This window comes from Erinaceus europaeus, chromosome 6 (assembly GCF_950295315.1).
Source record: "Erinaceus europaeus chromosome 6, mEriEur2.1, whole genome shotgun sequence".
NCBI lineage: Eukaryota > Metazoa > Chordata > Mammalia > Eulipotyphla > Erinaceidae > Erinaceus > Erinaceus europaeus.
In genome coordinates, this window is record NC_080167.1 from 12,660,512 (window position 1) to 12,674,097 (window position 13,586).

The following is a 13,586-nucleotide window of genomic DNA, read 5'->3' on the forward strand; positions in this document are numbered from 1 at the left end:
TGTTTCTCTTCTTTTTTATTAGTGATTTAATATTGATTTACAAAATTACATGTCAATAGGGTATAATTCCATGCCGTTCTCACCACCAGAGTTCTGAATCCTTAGTCCCTCCATTGCAAACCACTGCAGTTCTCCCAAGGCTGCAGACAGGGTATATTAAATGTTCCTTATACCCCAAATCCAAAATAAGCATACCATTCTCACAATATGCTAGAAGGATAAAGTAATCATTTCTGAGAAAATCGTATATATTATTAGAAAAATCACTGCTTTGTATAACCTTTCTTGCTTTGATTTCATTGGTTTGTGGAGCAGTAGTGTCATATTTTCATGCATTCCTAAGCAGTGTAGTAGAGATTTCAGAATTTGCTTCTCAGTGACTGGGGGTGGTGGTGATTCAGCTGGTAGGGCACAGGACTTGCAAGCATGCAGTCTGGCTTCCATCCCCATCATCACATATGCTGGGTCAGTGCTCCGATTGGGCTCTCTTAGGACCATATGCTTATAAGAGAATCATGTGGACTCGTTGTGCACTTAGCCTCAATGGTAACCCTGGTGGAAAAAAGACTTAAAAATTGGTCCGGGAGGTGTTATAGTAGATAAAGCATTGGACTCTCGGGGGTCGGGTGGTGGCGCAGTGGGTTAAGCGCATGCGGCGTAAAGCGCAGGGACCAGCGTAAAGATCCCGGTTCGAGCCCCCGGCTCCCCACCTGCAAGGGGAGTCGCTTCACAGGCAGTGAAGCAGGTCTGCAGGTGTCGTATCTTTTTCTCCCCCTCTCTCTCTGTCTTCCCCTCCTCTCTCCATTTTTCTCTGTCCTATCCAACAACAACAAAAAAAGCAACATCAACAATGGCAATGATAATCGCAATGAGGCTGCAACAACTAGGGCAACAAAAAGGGGGAAAAATGGCCTCCAGGAGCGGTGGATTCATGGTGCAGGCACCGAGCCCAGCAATAACCCTGGAGGGAAAAAAAAAAAAAAAAAAAGCATTGGACTCTCAAGCATGAGGTCCTGAGTTCAGTCCCCAGCAGCACATGTACCAGAGTGATATCTGGTTCTCTCTCCTATCTGTCTCATGAATAAATAAGTAAATTGCTTAAAAAAGACCTAAAATAAAAAGGGGGGAATTTCTCCTGGAAAAAAAAAACTTATTTGAAAGACTTTAAACTCAGGCTATTGTGTGTCATTTCAGATCATAAATATAACTTATGGTATATTTAGTATATATGACTTTGGCAACATAAAATAAAAGTCTCACAGAAGCAACATTTTGCTATTAAAATTCATAATATACTGTAACCCCTCCCCCCTTTTTTTCAGTGTGGTAGGTTCATCCTGTATCATTTCTAGGCAAGGACTTTATAACTCATAAGTGACATGAAAAGTAGCACTAAAGGAGAAATTAGATGCATTTGCTTTAGTAATTGTAAAATGCATAAATTTGAATCTATAGTTCCAGTTGAAAACTCTGAAGTTATGTTTTCTCATGTCTTTTTTCTTTGAACAATTTTTATTTCTCTTATTTATTTGAGAGAATGGAGGAGTGATAACCAGAGCATCATTCTTACACATGTGATGCTGAGGACTGAACTTGGCACCTCATGCTTGAGAGTCCAATGCTTTATCCACTCTATCACCTCCTGGGGCATTTTTTCCCTATATCTTTCTGTTCATGCTATAAGAACTTGTTTTTTTAATTTATTTTTGTTGCCCTTGTTGCTTTATTGTTGTTATTGATGTAGTTGTTGTTAGGACAGAGAGAAATAGAGAGACGAGGGGAAGGTAGAGAGGGGAGAGAAAGGACACCTGCAGATCTGCTTCACCGCCTGTGAAGCTACTTCCCTGCAGGCAGGGAGCCAGGGGCTCGAACCGGGATCCTTAAGCCGGTCCTTGGGCTTTGCGCCACCTGCGCTTAACCCGCTGCGCTACCGCCCAACTCCCCATGCTGTAAGACCTTTAACTCAACATCAAATTCTGTGTATTTTTCAAGGCTTCGTCCTCGGGCCGGGGTCAGCTCCAGGCCTAGTGCCCACGCGCCCTCCGACCCCGTCAGCTCCAGGCTTCCTAGAGACCCTGCACCCTGCGACCCCGTCAGCTCACGGCCTCCTAGAGACCCCACGCTCTCTGACCCCGTCAGCACCAGGCTTCCTAGTGACCCCCGCGCCCTCTGACCCCGTCAGCACCAGGCTTCCTAGTGACCCCGCGCCCTCTGACCCCATCAGCTCCAGGCTTCCTAGTGACCCCGCGCTCTCTGACCCCGTCAGCTAAAAAAAAAAAAAAAAAAAAAAAAAATTCTATGTATTTTTCAATATTGAAATTGAACTGGGGGGGGAGGCGGGTCAGGCGGTAGCACAGTGGGTTAAGCACACTTGGCGTTAAGCACAAGGACTGGCATGAGGATCCCTGTTTGAGCCTAGGCTCCCCACCTGCAGGGGGAGTCATTTCACAAGTGGTGAAGCAGGTCTGCAGGTGTCTGTTTTTCTCTCCTCCTCCTAGTCTCCCCATCTCTCTCGATTTCTCTCTGTCCTATCCAATAACAACAACATCAGTGGCAACAATAACAAGGACAACAAAATGGGAAAAAATGGCCTCCAGGAGCAGTGGATTCATAGTGCAGACATCATGCCCCAGCAATAACCCTGGAGGCAAAAAAAAAAAAAGGAAGGAAGGAAAAAAAATTGAGCTGGGGTTAGGAGATAGCTCACTCAGTAGAGTTACATGCCTTGTTGTGGTAGGCTGGGTTTCAGCTCTGGAACCACTTGGGAGTGCCATGGATGGTAGCAGGGAACACTATGGGTGGAGGAGCTGTGTTGTGGTGTCCCTCCTCTCTCTGATTCTCCATCTCTCCTGTTTTCTTTCTCACTCTCTGAATAAAGAATGAAATGGTGTTGCAGATGCATAAGGCCTTGAGTTTGTTACCTGCCAATGCATTTTTTAAAAGTGAAACTATATGTCATAAGTCAACTTAAGATTTCTTTTTTTATATGTATATTTATTTATTTTCCCTTTTGTTGCCCTTGTTGTTTAACATTGTTGTGGTATTGATGTCGTTGTTGTTGGATAGGACAGAGAGAAATGGAGAGAGGAGAGGAAGACAGAGAGGGGGGAGAGAAAGACAGACACCTGCAGACCTGCTTCACCACCTGTGAAGGGACTCCCCTGCAGGTGGGGAGCCGGGGGCTCGAACCGGGATCCTTACACCAGTCCTTGCACTTTGTGCCACCTGAGCTTAACCCGCTGCACCACCGCCCGACTCCCGCAACTTAAGATTTCTGATGTCCAAATGAGAGGAAAATGGGTGAGCAAAACTTTGGGTGCGTAGTCATATTACTATTTTGGGTGAGCATTATTTGACACATATTGATTTCAGATGAAATACAAATCAAGAGTTTCTGGATTTACTGATTTGCTAAGATAGGAATTGAGTGAGTACTGGTGTAGTCAATAAGCTTTGTATTAGCACCTTGCTTATAGTGGTGCATCTTTACACCTGTGTTCCTTGCCACCCCCATACATATTAAATCTTAGCTAGCAGAGATAACATTTAATTTTAGCTACTTGGTTAGTTTTTCTGAACATTTGTTCTTTGCAGACTGAGGGAAACAGATGGATTTGAATTCTAAAGAGGAGTCTTTTGATTTAGAAGAAGAAATAACCAGTAAAGTGATAGACGAGGTTTCCAGGCAGTTTTAATTAGTCATTCAACAGCTGTGAGCGGGAATTGAGGCAAAGATTCAGTGGCAAAAAGGATGCTGAATTTCTCATGTTTCTTAGAGGTTGCTGATGGTCAGTCAGGACTTTTTTTTAATATAATTTTTAAAATACATTTAAAAATATTTATTTACTTCCCCTTTTGTTGCCCTTTTTATTGTTGTAGTTACTGATGTCATCGTTGTTGGATAGGACAGAGAGAAATGGAGAGAGGAGGGAAAGATAGAGAGGGGGAGAGAAAGAGAGACACCTGCAGACCTGCTTCACCGCCTGTGACGCGACTCCCCTGCAGTTGGGGAGCCGGGGACTAGAACTGGGATCCTTAAGCCGGTCCTTGCGCTTTGTGCCACGTGCGTTTAACCCACTGTGCTACTGCCCGACTCCCTGAGTCAGGACTTTTTTGTCTCCAAGATTTTCACTGAAGTTTTGTGTCTGTACAAGTCTATCAGTATCATCATCATCACCATCATCATCATCATTATTATAAGATAGAAAGTGTGAGAGAGGGAGAGGCGGAAAGAAGACGACACCATTGCTCGTGAGACCTGCCCATTGTTTGATGCTCCACATATTGCTGGGCTCAAGCCCTGGCCCTTGCACATGGTAAAGTGTGCGCTCTGCCGGGTGAACTGTCTTTCAGCCCTCAGTCACTGCTCTTTCCTTTCTTTCTTTCTTTCTTTCTTTCTTTCTTTCTTTCTTTCTTTCTTTCTTTATTCCATTTTGTTGCCCTTGTTTTACTGTTGTAGTTATTATTGTTGCTGTATAGGACAGAGAGGAGGGGAAGACAGAGAGGGGGAGAGAAAGATAGACACCCCTGCAGACCTACTTCACTGCCTGTGAAGTGACTTTCCTGCAGGTGGGGAGCCGGGGGCTTGAACCAGGATCCTTATGGCGGCGCTTTGCGCCACATGCGCTTAACCCACTGTGCTACCACCCAACTCCCACTGCTCATTTCTATTGGCTACGCACTGAGTGCATACTCATGTCCTCGTCCAGTGCAGCCTGACAGTTACAGGTCATGGGTTAGAATTAATGTCTGGACTTATAGTCAAAATATCGATGAGACTGAGTTCAGCTTTTTTGTTTATTAATGAAGCTGATAGTCTGACAAGCAGAAGATGCGGTCACATGTCTCATACAGAAATGCTCACCTGGGAGTGTTTAGAAGTGGTACCATCTTACAGGTATTGCTGTCTATTACTACATTTGAGGCACATGTAGCACAGGTAACAGTTTTTAAAAAATATTTATTCCCTTTTGTTGCCCTTGTTTTATTGTTGTCATTGTTGTTGGATAGGACAGAGAGAAATGGAGAGAGGAGGGGAGGACATAGGGGGAGAGAAAGATAGACACCTGCAGACCTGCTTCACCACTTGTGAAGTGACTCCCCTGCAGGTGGGGAGTCCGGGGCTCGAACCCAGATCCTTACGCCGGTCCTTGGGTTTTGCGCCACCTGCACATAACCCACTGCTCTACAGCCCTACTCCCCACAGGTAACAGTTTTAAGTTGTTCACTCATTCAAACAGTGTTTGTTGAGTGCCTATGCTTGGGATACATTGGGGGGGGCACAAACATTGTAAGATATATTGGCATAGTTTTAAAAAATTAAAAAACAAATATTATTAAATAATGTTATCAAATACTTATTGTATGCCAGAATCTGTGCTCTGTACCTTATTTCAGGAGAAACAATACAAAACATTGAAATTTTACTGCAGCAGATATACAACCTGCATCTTGGAGACACATGCAATCTATCTGAATACTTCTGACACATAAATAATTGTCTGCAAAGCTTGTATTTTAATTGAGCATGTGATGAAAATTTTCTGTGTTCAACTCAAGGATAGTTTTGCAAGCTGAAACTTTAAAAAAATATTTATTTATTTTAATGAAAGACACAGTGAAAGAGACAGAGAGAAAGAGAGGGAGAGAGAGAGACACTAACCAGAGCACTTCTCAGCTTTGGCTTATATTGGTGCTGGGGATTGAACCTTGGAACCTCAGAGCCTCAGACATGAAAACCTTTTTGGATAACAATTATGCTGTTTCTCCAGCCCTAAAACTGAAACTTTCTGTACCCCTTATGGAAGATTGTGCTGTCATGTTTAATGTCAGTTGCCAAATGGTTACTCTATAGCAGGTTTCTCAGCCTGGGCCAGATGATTCTCTGTTGTAGGGACTTCCCTGTGCATTGTGTGCTGTTTAGCCAAGAAGCCAGTAGCATCTCTATACTTGGGACAACGAGAAATGTTTCTACTCATTTCCAGATGTCCTCAGGAAGGCAGCTCCTGCACAGCTCTCATCATACCTGCAGCCCATAGCCTCTGCGGAGGCCTTCATTTCCTTAAGCAACTAGCAGTTCCTTCTGGCAGCAGAGTAGCACTGAAAGCATGGCATGTGCTTCAGCTCACACTGTATGTGTTATTCACAGCTTAATACTGTGCTGGGAATGCTTTCTTTAGAGCTTGTTTGGAGGTTCTAGCAGGGGAGTGCAGCAACTCGTACACCCTCTAAAGAAGACCCATTCGATTCTATTGGGGAAGGCTGTCTTCTTCAACTGAGAGCTCAGCTTGGGGAGGGGCGCACCTGGAGCAGTTAGGGAGGAAGGGGTCACCCGCCTAGCCAGCCAGATCAGCTGGATCAACCCTGGCTATCAATGGGGTGACAGATGTAGCAGCCAGATCGCCCTCACATCTGGGAATACTTTCTTTACAAAGTTCTACTATCTCTAGAGAAATCACGAAAAACTCAGTAGCAGTAGAGATAATTGTCTGCTTTTCAGTGCTAAAATAATAGCTAGTAGGAACTACAGTTTTTGCTACCATTAAAAATGTTGTATTCAGGGAACAGGTGGTGGTGTACCTGGTTAAGCGCACACATTACAGTGTGCAAGGACCCAGGTTCAAGCCCCTGGTCCCCTCCTGCAGGGGGAAAGCTTCACGAGTGGTGAAGTAGGGCTGCAGGTGTCTCTCTGTCTCTCCCTCTCTATCTTCCCTTACCATATCAATTTCTCTCTGTCTCTATCCAATAAATACATTTTTTATAAATAATTTTTTTTAAATGTTGTATTCAGAAAGTACATGTTGCTAGGTATCTATCTTTTGAGTACATACATATAAATAGATATTATATATTTCTTTTTTTAGATATTATATATTTCTATCTAAACTTACAAACTAATCAAGTTAGTTTGGCTAAATTTATAATGTATAAATATGGGAGGCTGGGAGATGACTCACTTGGTAGGACACACTACCAAGAATATGGGTCTGGATTCTAGCCCCTGGGCATGGGAGTACCAGGCAAAAGGAATTGTGACTGGTGAAGCAATTCTCTCCTTTCTCCTCTCTCTGCTTCTCTGTCTCTCACCCTCTACTTAAAAAAAAAAAAAAAAGACAAAGAAACAGAAGAAAAAAGTCTGTTGGAAAGTGGTAGAATTATGTAGGCATAGAGTCTCAGCAGAAAACAAAACAAGCAGACAAAAACCACCCTGGCAGTTAAATAAACACATATAAATACGATATATACATGTCTAGATATAAATGTAAATTCTGTGATCTGCCACCCTTTTGTTAAGGTTCGGGGGCTCCAGCTGGCCGGGCTAGCTTCGCGGCGGCAGACAGAGACACACGGCTGGGCAGAGAAGCTTTATTCACGAGCGGGCAAACGTGCTCTCCTGTCTTTCTCCTCTGGCGGCAGAGAGAGACCCTTAAACTAAGCACCACACAGATCTCTCCAGCATCCTTCTCTTTACACGGCCGCGCCAAGAACTCTCCAACTACTTAGCATAGGGGGCGGGTGAGAAAGAGGGCCCACGAAACTAGCAAGGCCCAAACCAACATGAAACATACCAACACCACCCAGCTAAAAAATGAACCCTCACCAGTGCATTTACCTGCATCCTCTATAGCCCTCATTCTCTCCCACACAGGATAACTCCTGGATTTTGTGTTTATGCTTATTTTTCTTTTACTTGTTTTATCACATTATGCACACAACCCTAAACATTTAGTTTTATGTGTTGTAAGTCTGTTTTATAATGTGTATGCAAATGTATTTTTCGAATCTTGTTTTTTTCTCAATTGCATGTGTTAACAACTTTTCCATGTTGATATCTGTAGTTACACTTCATTTACTTTCACTGCTGCATAATTATATTTTTAGATTGTACAGCCATATCACAGTGTATCTATTCGCTTATTGAGTTTTAGGTTTTTTTTTTTTGTTAATATAAACAGTGTTGCTATGAATGTTCTCATAATTAGCCATGTCTTGTTAATTTGCTGGTATTTCTGTGCTTAGGAGTGGACTGTTGAATTGTCGGGTTGATGCATATATTAGGCTAGTCTCTGGCTCCCACAGCTATCACTTCCTAAGCCCTGGAACTGGTGAAGCAAGTCTGCAGGTGTCTGTCTTTCTCTCACTCTCTGTCTTCCCATCCTCTCTCAGTTTTTCTCTGTCTTGTCCAATAGCTGCAATGATGGTAACAACAACAATAACAGAAACAAGACCACCAGGAGCAGTGGATTCATGGTGCAGGCACTGAGCCCCTGCAATAACCCTGGAGGCAACAAACACACAAACATTCCCCAAGCAGTAGAGGAGGTCAGAGGCAGAAATGAAACTATTGTGCAGGAAAGGGAGATAACATAATGGTTTTGTGAGTAAATGCTCATGCTTGAAGCTCTGAGGTCTCAGATTCCATCCCCTTACTTCCATAAGCCTGAACTGAGTAGTGTTCTGGGGAAAAAAAAAAAAGAGTGGTCCAGAAATAAATAGTGAATAAAGCACTGGACTCTCAAGCATGAGGTCCTGAGTTCAATCCCTGGCAGCACATGTACCAGAGTGATACCTGGTTCTTTCTCTCTCTCCTTTCTCGTAAATAAGTTTTAAAAAATCTTTAAAAAAATAGAAAAAGAAACTATTGTGGCATTAAGTGAAGGAACACCCTAGCACTACTAAAAATCTGATGGATAAACCAAGAAAAGCATTCTCTGCTAGACCCCCTGGAGAAAGTGCAGCCCTGGTAACACCTTGAATGTGGCCCAGTGATACTGATTTTAGACTTCTGATCTTCAGAACTGTAGAGACTAGTATATATATGTGTGTGTGTGTGTGTGTGTGTGTATATCTGTATTTTTGTGAGAAAGAGAATGAGAGAGAACGAGAGAACAGAGAGAGAGAGAGAGAGAAAGAGACAGACAGAGGTCAGACTACCACCCAGTTGGGGCATGAGATGATACTGGGGATTGAACTTGTGGCCTTTGGGGCAACAGGCATGCATTTAGTGCTCTAATATACTATTGTTTAAGTCACTAAGTTTCTACTAATTTTTTGGAGCAGTGCATTTTCTTTTCTTTTTCTTCTTCTCCTTCTTCTTTTAAAATATTTTTTATTTATTAATGAGAAACATAGGAAGAGAGAGAAAGAGCCAGACATCACTCCTGGTACATGTGCTGCCAGGGATTGGACTCAGGACCTCATGCTTGAGAGTCCGATGCTTTATCCACTGAGCCACCTCCTGGACCACAGGAACAGTGCATTTTCAATTTAGCTGAGCAATGCCAGTTATTTTCAAATATATTTGCATTTAAATATTAAATGAGTATAATGATTCCTATTGTTTTTCATTCTTACGAACATGTAGTTTTTTTGTTTGTTTATTTTGTTTTACCAGAGCACTGCCTCAGCTCTGGCTTATGGTGGTACAGAGGACTGAACCTGGGACTTTGGACCCTTAAGAATCAGTCTCTTTGCATAACTATTATGCTACCTACTCCTGTCCAGTGTGTAGAATTTTTGTATTTTACCAATAGAAAATTTTAATAAACAGTTCTATAAAACCCAGCGCAAAATTTAAAAACTACTTCAGAACCAAAAAAAATTGACTAGTAAGGGTAAAACGTTGATATTAAATAATAACACACAAGGACCGGCGAAAGGATCCCGGTTTGAGCTCCTGGCCCCCCACCTGCAGGGGAGTCGCTTCACAAGCAGTGAAGCAGGTCTGCAGGTGTCTGTCTTTCTCACCCCCTCTCTGTCTTCCCCTCCTCTCTCCATTTCTCTCTGTCCTATCTAACAGCGATGACATCAATAACAACAACAATAATAACTACTGTTGTTAAAAATTCGGCGGGCTCTAGCTGGCTGTAATTTACTTACTATGAAACAAAACTTGTTATTAGCATATTTCTAATAGAGTGCTAAAAAGCTTGTAAGCCATATGCTCTCTTGTTTTGCCATTATGGGGGTCCCATTATTTTTGAAAACACACAATGCACCTATGTTTACAAGCAAACAATTTAAAGATTTTTGTTCCCTCTGGAATATTACTCATACCACGGGCATTCCCTACAATCCACAGGGACAAGGCATTGTTGAGAGGGCCCATCAAACTCTGAAGGCTCAACTAAATAAAGATAAAGGAGGAACATATCCCCCCAATATCCAGCTAGCAAAAGCCTTAACTACGTTAAATCTCTTTAATATTTACAATAACTCGGCCTTACCCCCTATTATTCTTCACTGGCAAACACCATCTACCCTCCCATCTATTAAGGTCAAATGGAGAGACCCACTCGATAAAATTTGGAAAGGGCCTGACCCATTATTGACCATGGGAAGGGGTTTCGCATGCATTTTTCCTCAAAATTTCTCTAAACCTGTCTGGGTTCCTGCCCGCCATGTCCGACAATACCCACAGGATGGCGCTGTTATTCCTGAAGAACAAGAAATACTACAAGAGGACCAGATGCAGGATACATCCCAGGACCCGTAATACGACATGGCAGAACCTACAAAATCTGGCTCACAGAGACCTCTCTCCTACCCTTTCCCTGTATGTCTTATGTTATAACTGGCCAGTTGTTTTTGTGAGTGAGTGTGTTGAATGACAAAAAAACTTTTTTGTTGCATGACCCATCTGCTTGGAGTACTCTAAAAGGTAATTGGCCTTATATAAAAATGCTGGATGCAGCCAAAGTTTCTGGAGACGTCCAGAAACATTCCAAAATATTTTTTTTCTTTCTCCCTCTTTTGATTTTTATATATAGTTTTGGTATATATGTAAGTGTTTAGTCTTAAACTGTGTGACTAATGACAGATTTAAATTTGTTTTTAAATAATGTGTTTTTATAACAAAAGTTCTTTTTCCTCCAGTTTGTTATAACTAAATGTTTATGGGTATGTCTCAAGTTTGGTAACACTAACTTAACGGTCAAAAGTGTAACCCTACAGCTACACTTTTACCAGACAAGGTAAAAATTAATTTGTTAAGGTAACTTACTATTTAGGTAAAAGTCTAAATGTTCAACGTGACTATTCATTCCCAAAACTAAACTGTATAAATTTTATATACAGGACACCTTTGAAGGGCCCCCAAAGGTGCCCTGTAAACTATCTTGTGGAAATTAATCCACAACAACATCCTACAACAATAAAAAAGGGTAACAAAAGAGAAAATAAATAAATAAATTTAAAAAATAATAACACCAAAACTGAGGGGTTGGCTGAATTTATAAACACATTATACCTGTTTTTAATTTTTATTTTTTATCATTTTATTGGGGAAATAGTGATTTACATGACAGTTGTTGACACATAGGTACAGTCTCTTACCTCCCATGACAGGTGTCTGCAAGCCTCCCACCACCAGCCCAAGTCCCTCTTCATCATCGTACACAGGATTCACAGTGCCTCTCCCTCTGTCTCCCCTCAGTCCAGAGCCTTTTGCTTTGTTGCAGTGCACCCCACCCAAGCTTCATCCTATATTCTTCTTTTCTTCCTTTTCTTAAGTACCACTTGTAAGAGAGAGCATCCAATATTCATCCTTCTTTGGCTTATTTCACTTAACATGATTTCTTCAAGTTCCACCCAGTATTTGGAGAAGGAAAATATTTTATCATTTCTAGTGACAAAGTAGCATTTCATTGTATGTATATGCCATAATTTTTCTTTTTTAAAATTCATTTAATTTAAATTTTTGGGGGGACTCGGGCAGTAGAGCAGTGGGTTAAGCTCACATGGTGCGAAGCACAAGGACCAGTGTAAGGATCCTGGTTCGAGCCCCCGGCTCCCCACCCACGGGGTGGTCCTTTCATAGGTGGTGAAGCAGGTCTGCAGGTGTGTCTGTCTTTCTCTCCCCCCTTTGTCTTCCTCTCCTCTCTCCATTTCTCTCTGTCCTAGCTAACAAAAGATGACATCAATAACAACAACAATAATAACTACAACACCAATAAAAACCAACAAGGGCAACAAAAGGGAAAATTAAATTTTTTTTTATTATCTTTATGTATTTATTGGATAGACACAGCCAGGAATTGAGAGGGAAGAGGGTGATAGAGAGGAAGGGAGAGGGGACTGGGTGGTGACGCACCTGGATAAGCACATATATTACAGTGTGCAAGGACCCAGGTTCAAGCCCCCGCTATCCACCTGCAGGCAGAAAGCTTTACAAGTGGTGAAGCAGTGCTGCAGGTGTCTTTCTGCCTCTCTCCCTCTCTATCATTCCCCTTCCCTCTTGATTTCTGGCTGTCAATCAAATAAATAAAGATAATAATAAAAAAATTTTAAAGAAGAGGGAGACAGAGACACCTGCAGCACTGCTTCACCACTCATGAAACTTTCCCTTGCAGGTGGGTGTGAGGGGCTCAAACCTGGGTCCTTGCACACTGTAACATGTGCACTCAACCAGGTGTGCCACCTCCTGGCTCCTCATTTTCTTTTTTTCTAATCAGAGCACTAGCTCAGCTCTGATTTATGATGGGCTGGGGATTGAACCTGGGACTTTGGAGCCGTAACCTCTTTGCATAACCATTATGCTATCTACTCCTGCCCTCATTTTTTTTTTTTTTCCCTTTTTCTTTTTCACCAGAACACTTCTCAGGTCTGGCTTGTGGTGGTGCTGGGGAGTGAACCAGGAACCTCAGAGTCTCAAAAACCATTTGCATAACCATTATGCTGTCTTCTCAGTTACATAGCACAATTTTTTTTTTTTTTTTAAGCCATTCATCTGTTGTTAGACATTTGGGTAGTTTCCATGTCTGGGCTATTAAAAACTGTGCTGCTATGAACATCAGTGTACTTAGATCTCTTTGAATAGGTGTTTTTGTGTTCTTTGGGTTAGATCCCTAGGAAAGAATTTGTTGGATCATAGGGTAGATCCATTTTTAGTGTTCTGAGGAACCTCCAGACTGCTTTCCACAGGGATTGAACCAATTTGTCTTCGTGCCAGCAGTGTAGAAGAGTTCCTTTCCCCCTACACTCACCCCAGCACTTGTTTCCTCCTTTCTGATGTATGCTGTTCATAAAGTTGTAATGTAGTATCTCATTGTCTGTACCAACTTTTTAAGCCTCATTGTCCAACCACCAAACTTAGTTATTTTATACATATATTCTTCATACTCTAGAAGAGAATTTTGTGAATGAATTGGTTTGTTTTTTAGTTTGCTTGATTGATTTCTGCTTTTGCTCAGTTCTGTCTTGTAAAATATTTGGCTAGTGGCATGGGAGCTAGCACAGTGGCTAAAGCACTGAATTTAAGGCATGAGATCAGAGTTGAATCCCCAGCATTGCATGTGCCAGAGAATACTATAAAGCAAAGAAATACTGATTTCATACTACAATGTGGGTGGGTCATGAGAAAATTATACTAAATGAAAGAAGATAGCACAAAAGACTGCAAGTTGCATTTATCTTAACTATAAAAACTAGATAAACTAGATGGAGATTTGTGACTGCTTATCTGGGGAAAAGCTGAGAGAGACTGCTAGTGGGCACAGTTTCTTTGGAGGTGATGAAAATGTTCTAAAATTGATTATGATAATGATCGCCCAGCTCTGTGACTATACTGAAAAGCACTGAATTGTGTA

At 41.9% G+C, this 13,586-nt stretch overlaps 1 protein-coding gene across 5 annotated transcripts in view; it reads left to right on the forward strand.

Annotated features, from left to right (window-relative positions):
* The window catches only part of HECTD4 (HECT domain E3 ubiquitin protein ligase 4), a 224,176-nt gene that overhangs the window by 32,213 nt on the left and 178,377 nt on the right, over positions 1–13,586 (forward strand). The gene's annotated exons all lie outside the window — the stretch shown is intronic.